Raw genomic sequence first — 10,292 nt, 5'->3', positions numbered from 1 at the left:
AATGTAAAGAGGCCAAAGAGGGTGGCTCGGAACAATAGGAATTTATTCTCCCAAAGTTCTGGAGGTCAGAAGTTGAAGTCAGGGTGTTGGCAGGGCTGTGCTCCCTCTGGAGGCTCTAAGGGACCATCCATTCTCTGCCTCCACCAGCCTCTGGTGGCTCCAAACATCCCTTGGCCTGTGTCTTCATTACTCTGGTCTCTGCCTCGGTGGTCACATCGTATCCTCTTCTTTCTATGTGTCTTTTTAAGGGCATTTGTTATTAAATTTAGGACCTGCTCGGATAATCCTCACCTTGAGATCTTTAATTTAATTACATCTGTAAAGACCCATTTTCCAAATAAGGCAATATTCACAGGTTTCGGGATTAGGACATAGACAAGTCTTTTGCAGGGCGGGTGGAGGGGGCATCTTTTTTTTTTTTTTTTGCCTTCTGCATGGTAGAAGGAGCGAGGTGCAACTTGCAGCCTTGTCTTTTATCTCGGAGGTGATGGCTTGGCGTGCCTCCGCTCAGCTCCCAGGCTCCTTAATATCTTCAACATGGTGGACCCCTGCATCTTCATGGGGTTCATCTACTCCCTGGCACACATGTTCTTGCCACTTTTCAGCTCCCCAAGTTCACAGCATCGAGGGAATGGGGCACTGGCCCAGTGAAGGGCATGTGGGTAATTTTCCAGCAGCATCTGCTACAATGTGATCAACTTGACATTCCACAGACATCACCCATCATGTTACATGGATGTTGGCTGCTAATAGCTCAACGCTAATAGCTCACCCTTCTCTGGAGAAGGGCTCTCTGCCTAACAGTAAGGATCTTACCAGGGAGGTTACACCCCTCCAGCGGGTCAGCCGGCCACACTCTCTGGCTGACTGACAAGGGGGTGCCGGTGGGGAAAGTCATGCTCCAGAGGCCCCTGTGAGACCAGAATGAGGTCAGTCTCCAGCCCAAGACATCACGGCTCAGCTTCTTCCCTGCTCTGTCCCCCTTTCCTCATTCCACTTCTGAAAACCCACCCCACAAAAATCCCTTGCTCTGCATCTGCTTCTGGGCAAGCCGACCTACGCTAGTCCCCGGCAAGGATCTTATGATGGGGAACAGTCAACACAGCCCCGTGGGCAGGGCCGTGAAGGTGTCCTGCTGTCCCTGCCGTGTAAAGGCAAACTGCTCTGGCTCCTCTCTGCTGCTGGCATCACGAAGAACGTCTTTCCCAAATCCAGAGCTGATGCCAAATTCCAGACACTCCGTTGACCTGCCCCAGTCAAGATACCACATGCAGCACCGTGACTGAGATCGGGCTGTACCTGGCTAAGCGCAGGGGAGTCTGCAGCCCCGTCTCTGCGGGCCCTTCCCTGCCCACCTCATCTAGCGTCGCCTTGTAACGCCCAGGCTTCCTCCATCACATTCTACCATGTTAGTTTTTATGGCTCTGATTGCTATCTGAAATCATGTCATGTATTTATTTGTTTATGGCCTTTCTCCAATGGGGGCATGAGCTCTGTGGGGCCGAAGACTTCGACTTCTTTACAGCTGCCTGCCAAGCGCCCAGCGCCGTAGGAAGTGCTTAGCCAGTATGTAGAATGAATGAAAGAGCAGGCCAAGGTGCTTTCGCTTGAAGTGGACAGAAAGGAATAAAGAGGGTTTTCTGCAGAGTTTCTGAAGTGGAGGCCATTGCTGAGGGTCACTGGGTGGGAGGAAGCAGGTCAAGGTGGGCTGTCTTCCAGGTGGTGAAAATCCCCTTGGCCCGTCCCAGCCCCTCACTGGCCGGTCTTTTTGTTGGGTCTGGCGCAGACCTCAAGGAAACATAACATTTTTAATAAAACCTCAGAGTCAATAAAGCCGAATGGTCTCGAGTGACCCTCCCGCCTTCCCCAACTGTTGACTTTAGAAGTCAAGAGGTTGGGGTGTTGCCCAATTCCTGTGTAGTTCAGGGAGATATAAGCTAGAAGGGCCTGGCCCATTTTATATGAAAAAAACAAAACAAAACAAAACTCACTGGGTCCTGGAAAGATTCCACCGCCAGCCAGAATCAAAGGTCCATTCAGAGCGACAGAACTCTTCACATTCGCTGCTAATGAAAACCAAATTTCTCGTCCCTCTGCGCATTTCCAGGGGCTGCAACTGGACGGGGCGGCTGCCGAGCTCTTGGCCACCCCTCCTGCCACCGAGAGGGCCCCACTGTGCTAAAATAGTTTTATGATAATATGGGCCTCGTATTTTTCTAATTTCAGGCGTTGGTGATTTAGGACTGAGTTGTTTTCATGGAAAAAGAACTGGAACTTGTGTGAGACGGGAAGACTGCCGTCTCGGCAGATATTCCCCGTGTGCGTGTGCAGGCTGTGGGCGTCCCCCGAGCGCGGCGGGGTGGGCGGCCGTGGGGCAGAGGGTCACTGGAGGGTCCAGAGACACTGATTTCTGTGTTTTGATTTCAAAATTTGCAAAATCTTAGAATCACAACCCAGAAAGGCAGACACATCATCTCAGAAGCAGAGAAAGAGCCATAAAGACTTGTGTTCCTTCTGCTTCCACTTAAAAAAAACAACAAAAAAAAGCCCACTATTTTCTCATTTCTCTTTCCTTTCTTTCTTTTTCTCCTTGATAATTAGTCTTTATAGCAAGTATAAGTCACGGGGCATAAACTCAGGTGTGCAAGAAATATCACCTTTTTCCTGAAGTTAACTTAATTCTTACTTTAAGCCTCCAATACCTTTAATTGATGAGAAACTTACACTCAACCTTTTCAGGTATTGCTCTGCCCTTGTTAGGACTGAGAGGGGAGCCATCCTTATTCCTCAGTTTCCTCATCTGTAAAATGGGGATAATGGTAGTACATACCTTAACAGGCTGAGTTAAAAATGGTAAAACAGCCCTGGCCGGTTTGGCTCAGCGGTTAGAGCGTCAGCCCGTGGACCAAAGAGTTGCGGATTCGATTCCAGTCAAGGGCACGTACCTTGGTTTCGGTTCATTCCCGGCCCTGGTCGGGGTTGTGTGGGAGGCAACCAGTCAATGTGTCTCTCTCACATCAATGTTCTCTCTCTCGCCCTCCCTTTCACTCTATCTGAAGATAAATAGAAAAAGATCCTCAGGTGAGGATTTAAAAAAATAAGGTAAAATATTCATAATAGTGTCTGGCATGCAGTATTAGTTATTTTTATTATTATTACAAAGATAAATGCACCTTGAAGGGACCAAACCCAGTATGGGGTTATCAGAGAAGGCTGCCTGTAAGAGGTGATAATGTCAGATGAGTTGGTCCAAGCATGCTCTTGAACTCTGCTTAGATATTTATCGAGGTCTAGTAGCTTATTATACTATACCTCTAACTAATGTGTTCATTTTAGAAAACTTGTAAAACACCAAAAAAATACACTGTGAAGGACAAAACAACTATAACCCCTTCTTTCTAGTGATTTCATTCTAGATTACTTTTATTTCTATTTTTAAATTACATTAGTTGAGATACAGTATATACAATGTGTACCTGGCTAGAAAAATGTTTATTCCTATGAAAGTATGTATATATTTATAGAAAATAAAGATCTGGCTAGGGGGGAAAATCCCTGAAATATTAACAATGGTTATCTTTGGAGGGGATTCTGGATAATTTTTCTCGTGCTCTTGTTGGTAATCTGTATAACCTACTTTTGGTCCCATAATTACGTAGTAGTGTAATTTTAAAATGTGATTTAAAAACGTCATGTAAAGCTGGGAACCTCAGTCTCAGAGTCTTGCAGTCATTACATCTTTCGGTCACAGAGGAGAGTTGGATAGCTGGACCAGGCTCCGAGCCCTGTACCTTTTAGTCAAAAGGGGTTTGTCATGAAGCAGGACATAAGGCTTCAGTGAAACCCTGTGGGGTGGGGAGTCAGGGAGGGGGAGTGTTATTGTTACTGCACAGTCGGCAATAACAAACTGTTGTCAAGACCTTGTCCACCGTGGTTCCATCGAACCCCACGAACCCTGAGAAACCAAGAGACACTTAAACCTGAGGTTGGGGGCATGGGGTCCTTCCTGTAACGTCAGTGCTGAAGATGCCTTAGGAACGCTTAGCTCCTCTTCACACCATTTTGCACAAGCTTCACCCTCCTGTGCTTGGACTAGTGCAGTAGCCTGTGAGCAGGTCTCAGTGCCCCCACGCAGCTCACGCTCCACATGGCAATCCCCCCGACACACCCCCACTGGAACGCCTCCACCCTCAGCTGGGCGCCCCAGTGCCCCCAGGACCAAATCCAAGTCCCTCAGCCTGGCCTCAGGCCCCGTGACCTGCTCACCTGCTCTATCCCGTCGCCGTCTCCCACCCTCCCCGCCGTCCTCTGTGGCTCAGCCACACTCCCGTCCTCCAGGCCATGCAGTTCCCTCTACTTGGAAGGCCTTCCTGCTGCCTCTCTGCCTGGTGAATATCTGCTGTCTCTCCATCTGGTCTCACCCACCCCCTGGACCCCGTGGGGTGGCACCGTGTCCGTCTGTCTGCCCTCGGCGCTCCTCAAGGGCATGGCTGTGACCTAGGCGCCCTTTCTTCTTGCTGTCTAGCACTGGGGTGGGGTGCTGCTTGGGTCTATGTTCGATGAATGAGTGAATGAGCCCTGGCCACGGCCTCGCAGACACCAGGACCACAGAGCAGAGTAGGGTGGTGTGGCCCAAACAGCGGCCACCCATTAGGACACCACGAGGCCACGCGGTTTCCAGCGGCGGCATGGGCACAGAGGAAGGGCGGCTCGAGAGCTGGCTCCCGGCTGCGCCCGCCACTCCGCCGGCCTGAGGGCTTCCTCCCAGCCGGGCTCAGGGCAGGCGCTCTGCGGGCGAATATAAATATATAAAACAAACAGTGCGCATGTAGCTGCAAAACTAAAAATAGGAAGCCTGGAATCCGGCTCCCCGGGCTCCTCTAGCCGCTGGACCACACAGTGTGGGTGCAAATGTTGGGGGGATATGACCCCTCACCCCCTGCCAGCTCCCCATCCTCATGGGGTGGGGGGGTGGGGAGCACTCTGGGTTTCCACAAGGAACAGTTTATTCTTTCTCTATGGCTCCCCCCCAACCCTTGTCCGTTTGACAGCTCATTTCATTAATGACCCTAAAATGAACCAACCCACTGAGGCGCATTCCCTGCTCACGTGGCCAAGCTGGGTGTCTGGTGTGGCGGAGAGCTGCTGCTCCCTGGGCCATGCTGGGGGGACCTGGGTGGCTGTGTTTATGGGGTTCAGTCTGGGGCAAGGGAGGAGCAAGGCAGGCCTGGGTCTGTGTCCAGTCTGGTCCTTCCCCATAGCTGGTGCTGCCCTGCGCGGGGACAGCCCCTCACAGCTGTCTCCTCAGACCCTCACAATCTTCCCCGTGGGCACACACCATCATCTTAGGCCTGGAAAACTTGCCAGGACATCTGTTTCTCAGACACAAAGCCAAAGCCATCACGGCGAGAAGCCTGGTGGTGCCGGGCTGCTCCAAGGCCTGTGGGCCAGGTCTGTCCAGGGCCACTTCACCTCTCAGGAGGTGCCAAGAACAGCCCAGTGCCCAAGGCCTGTACCACCTTTCTCAGCCTATCATGGCCAGCCGTGGGCTGTGGGGCTGTGGGCTGTGGGGCTATGGGGGCCGTGGGGCTATGGGGGCCGTGGGGCCGGGGGACTGTGGGCTGTGGGGCTGTGGGCTGTGGGCTGTGGGGCCGTGGGCTGTGGGGCTGTGGGCTGTGGGGCTGAGGGGCTGTGGGCTGTGGGGCTGTGGGGCTGAGGGGCTGTGGGGCTGTGGGGCTGTGGGCTGTGGGGCCGTGGGCTGTGGGGCTGTGGGGCTGAGGGGCCGTGGGCTGTGGGGCTGTGGGGCTGTGGGGCTGTGGGGCTGAGGGCTGTGGGGCTGTGGGCTGAGGGGCTGTGGGGCTGTGGGGCTGTGGGGCTGTGGGGCTGAGAGCCGTGGGGCTGTGGGCCGTGGGGCTGAGGGCCGTGGGGCTGTAGGCTGTGGGGCTGTGGGGCTGTGGGGCTGAGGGCTGTGGGGCTGTGGGCTGAGGGGCTGTGGGCTGTGGGGCAGAGGGGCTGTGGGGCTGTGGGGCTGAGGGGCTGAGGGGCTGTGGGGCTGAGGGGCTGAGGGGCTGTGGGGCTGAGGGGCTGTGGGGCTGAGGGCTGTGGGGCTGTGGGCTGTGGGGCTGAGGGCTGTGGGGCTGTGGGGCTGAGGGGCTGAGGGGCTGTGGGGCTGAGGGGCTGTGGGCTGTGGGGCTGTGGGGCTGAGGGGCTGAGGGGCTGTGGGGCTGAGGGGCTGTGGGGCTGAGGGCTGTGGGGCTGTGGGCTGTGGGGCTGTGGGGCTGAGGGCTGTGGGGCTGTGGGGCTGAGGGGCTGAGGGCTGTGGGGCTGTGGGGCTGAGGGCTGTGGGGCTGTGGGGCTGTGGGGCTGTGAGGCTGAGGGCTGTGGGGCTATGGGGCTGTGGGGCTGAGGGGCTGTGGGGCTGTGGGGCTGAGGGGCTGAGGGCTGTGGGGCTGTGGGGCTGTGGGGCTGTGGGGCTGAGGGCTGTGGGGCTGTGGGGCTGTGGGCTGTGGGGCTGTGGGGCTGTGGGGCTGTGGGCTGTGGGGCTGTGGGGCTGAGGGCTGTGGGGCTGTGGGGCTGTGGGGCTGAGGGCTGTGGGGCTGTGGGGCTGTGGGGCTGTGGGGTTTGGGCTGTGGGCTGAGGGGCTGTGGGGCTGAGGGGCTGAGGGCTGTGGGGCTGAGGGGCTGAGGGCTGTGGGGCTGTGGGGCTGAGGGCTGTGGGGCTGTGGGGCTGTGGGGCTGTGGGCTGTGGGGCTGTGGGGCTGTGGGGCTGAGGGCTGTGGGGCTGTGGGGCTGAGGGCTGTGGGGCTGTGGGCTGTGGGGCTGTGGGGCTGTGGGCTGTGGGGTTTGGGCTGTGGGCTGAGGGGCTGTGGGGCTGTGGGGTTGGGGCTGTGGGCTGAGGGGCTGTGGGGCTGTGGGGCTGTGGGGTTTGGGCTGTGGGGCTGAGGGCTGTGGGGCTGTGGGCTGTGGGGCTGTGGGCTGTGGGGCTGAGGGGCTGTGGGGCTGTGGGGCTGTGGGGCCGTGGGCTGTGGGGCTGTGGGCTGTGTGGGCTGTGTAGGCCGTGGGCTGTGGGGGCCATGGGGGCTGTAGGGCTGTAGGGCTGGAGAATCTTCAGGCACTGCCCAAATTGAGGTGACTCTTAGAGCCTCTGAAATTGAGTCCTGGGGTTCAAGGGCTCGAGGCCTCTGGACAAGATGGCCTCCTGACCCTGGCCTGGCGGCTATGTCCTCAGCGCCTGCTGGTGGCACTGGGGAGGCCGCAAGGCAGGGGTCACTGGGCTAGAGGTGTCCACCTTCCCTTCAAGGGGAGTAAACCCCTGCCACTAAGTAGGGCCTTTGGGGAGCACGGGGCCTGTGATTCTGCGGCACACCTGGCGTACAGGAGGTGCCCATGTAAGATCTGAATGAGGAAGAGGCTCAGAGATTAACAGGGCCCGGCCACAGCCACACAGGAAATGAGGAAAGAAAACCCTTCTTCCCCATTAAGACGTTTTCCAGGCCCCTGCAGGGGTGACCCTCCCGAGGTTAGAAAGTTCTAACACCTAACCTGATTCTGGCTGCATTCCCTTCTCGCCCCCGGCAGGGAACGTCCACGCCCCACCTGCTGCCACCTGCAGGCCGCTGTGGTTACAGCAGTGCAGTGCATTCCCCCCAAAGCCCTCAAACTGTGACCTGGGGCAAGTCCCCCCTTCTCTGGGTCTCAGTTTTCACCTTGGGTGCACTGGACTGTGCCTGGTGGGGTGAAGGTGATGGAGCTTGGAGAACACAGATCCTCTCCCATCAGCTGTGGCAACACAGGATGCCTGGTGGGGAGAGGCTTGAACTGTGGTCACCTTATAATCGCCGTCATCCCTACAAAGTGACTCCCAAATAAACACATATACGGAAGCAGTGTTGGCCGGCCCTGCTCACGGAGGCAGACGCTACTCAGAGCACCTCCCAGAGAGAACTCCGCACCTATGGCTGGATCCTGCTCAGAGAAACTGCTGCCCCCTCAGGCAGAAGGGATGCTGGGGGGGGGGGGGGGTGTCTGGGGAAATGGAACTTCCTACTGGATGTTGGGTTTCAGGCAGACCGACCTAACTGAACGGGGCTAAATCTTGGGATTAGCTTTTGAAGTGGTTACTTTCACTTGAAAATAAGGTGTCTTATGAAAGTTCCCCTCCACAAGTCCCCACTAGACAGGCATGGTGGGCCAAGCCTCCTGCTGGGGCAGGGGGGAGGGGTGCTGCCAAGACAGGTCCCAAACCATTACACCCACAGCCCCCACCATCAGGCTGTGGTCCGAGCTCAGCCACAAACAACTCCAGGGAGATGTGAAGCCAGATGACATCCGCTCTGCACCTCGGCCTCGTCTGCAAACGGGAGCTGACACAGCGCTCAGTGTGCAGCCGATGGCTGCCGACTCGCCACCGTGCCAGCCAGCGAGGGCCCAGAGGCGGCTCTCACCCGGGCCGCGTTGCAGCCCCTGCCTCTGCCCTCTCCCCAGCTCTGAGCCTGGGAACACGCTGGAAGAGATGCACTATTTCTTCTGTTCACTCATGAAAACTTGTGAGGGGAGAAGGGGTGGTGGCACCCCGAAGACCTGTTTGACGTTCCTTTGGCGTCCCAGCCACACTGGGAGGAGGCCTCACCGGTGCACTTGCCCGGGCTGGGTTCTGTGGCCATTCCTGAGGGAGCTGGTGCAGGGAGGCCAAGGTGCTGGGGGGGGGGTCTCCACAGCGGTGGGTTCAGTCCTATTCCTGTCCGAGGCCCTGCCCCATTCCTCCCCTGCCACAGCGGGGGTCTCCAGCCCCCCCCCCATGCACACAACCCCAGAAGCCTGGCAATGGAACCCTCAAACACATCTGAGTTATATTATTATAACAAATCAGTCAAATTCCATCTTACAGTTAAATAGTACAGAAGACAGACGGTTTACTGTACAAGCAACTTGTGCATTAAAAACAAACACATCAAGCAAATTATAGTGCAAAGCAGTTTCCACCCCTCCCCACCCTCTTCCCAGCTCTGGACAAGTTTCTTGGAAAGATGTGAGTGTAACAGGTATTAACACCTCAGCATGACAATATGTCACAATAGATCTGTACCCACCACCAACAGGCTTACAGCAAGATGGTATCAAACCCTTCATTCCCTTGTGCTTCCTACATTGGTGCTGGCCTAGAGTAACTCCTAAGCAGCCTTGTAAATAAGGACCCATTTCTACAAGCCTGGGCTGTCTGTACCCACTGTGGGCCTAAGACTCAGCATGGCTGCTGTCACTTTTAGTCCGGGGGTAGGGTCAATTTATTTCCTGTCCCTGCTCCGACCAGGGCTTGGATATCAGGAAGGGGTCGTACTTTGGGGTGAGGCTACAAAGTGCTGGGCACTGGGAGCCCGAGGGTGCTTCCCACACAGGTCTGGGCCAGTCTACAACCACAGAGAACAGGAGTGAAGATCCAAGGACAAGGATTTGTAGCTGCTCCCTGAAGAGGGGCGGGGAGCCCCCCTGGATGTGGGGAGTCAGCTGGACACCCGCAGCAGCTTTTGGAGAGATGGAGACTGCTTTCCCAGCGAGGGCAGGACAAGAGAACCAGAGCAGGAAGGGCTTGAAGGGTCGGCTCCCCAGCACCCTCGAACCTGCCAGCGTGTAACGGCGCAGACCCGCCTGTTGCTCAGGTTGGGGCAGAACGGCAGGCCAAGTGCTAGGACAGAGAAACCACTAAGGAGCACCGTGCAGGGGACAGTCCCACATCCACAGGGCATGTGGCTGAAACGACGGCTAGAAACCACGTGCTGTCTACTCCTGGTGAGTCTTCCTGCCCCTTTCCTCCTGAGCGCAGGCCGTCCTGGAGAACTGGGCACGGGACTCCCCGCAGCCTGAACCCTTGCGCAAGGCTTGCTCTCCGTTTGCAGACGGAAGGGGCAGTGCCTCACCTCTGAGCACGGGGAGGGGTGCCGAGCTGAGGCTGGGGAGCCCTTGACCCTGTCCTGCTCTGCCATCACCTAGCCACTGCTCCCCACCTCTCCCATCCCCCCCACCCGACGGAACGCCCGGAGCATCCTCTTGGACGAGCCCAAGAGCCACTGAGGAGACCCCAGCACCGCTCCAGCGTTCCCCTTGGTTCCCACGCTGGTGGCAGGCTGCCGAAGGCATGTGACCTCCTGGGGAGGTACTGAAGTCCCAACAATTCCACACTCAGAAGGGGCGGGGACCACGTTTGCTGTCATGGAGCTTTACCTGGACGGGACTGTGTGTTTGAAAATGTCTGACTGAAGCTTTTTGCTGAAACCAGCTTTAAAAACTAGTTTTTGT

This window comes from Molossus molossus, unplaced genomic scaffold, assembly GCF_014108415.1.
Source record: "Molossus molossus isolate mMolMol1 unplaced genomic scaffold, mMolMol1.p scaffold_m16_p_12, whole genome shotgun sequence".
NCBI lineage: Eukaryota > Metazoa > Chordata > Mammalia > Chiroptera > Molossidae > Molossus > Molossus molossus.
The sequence above is the reverse complement of the archived record's forward strand: the minus strand, read 5'-3'. Positions refer to the sequence as shown.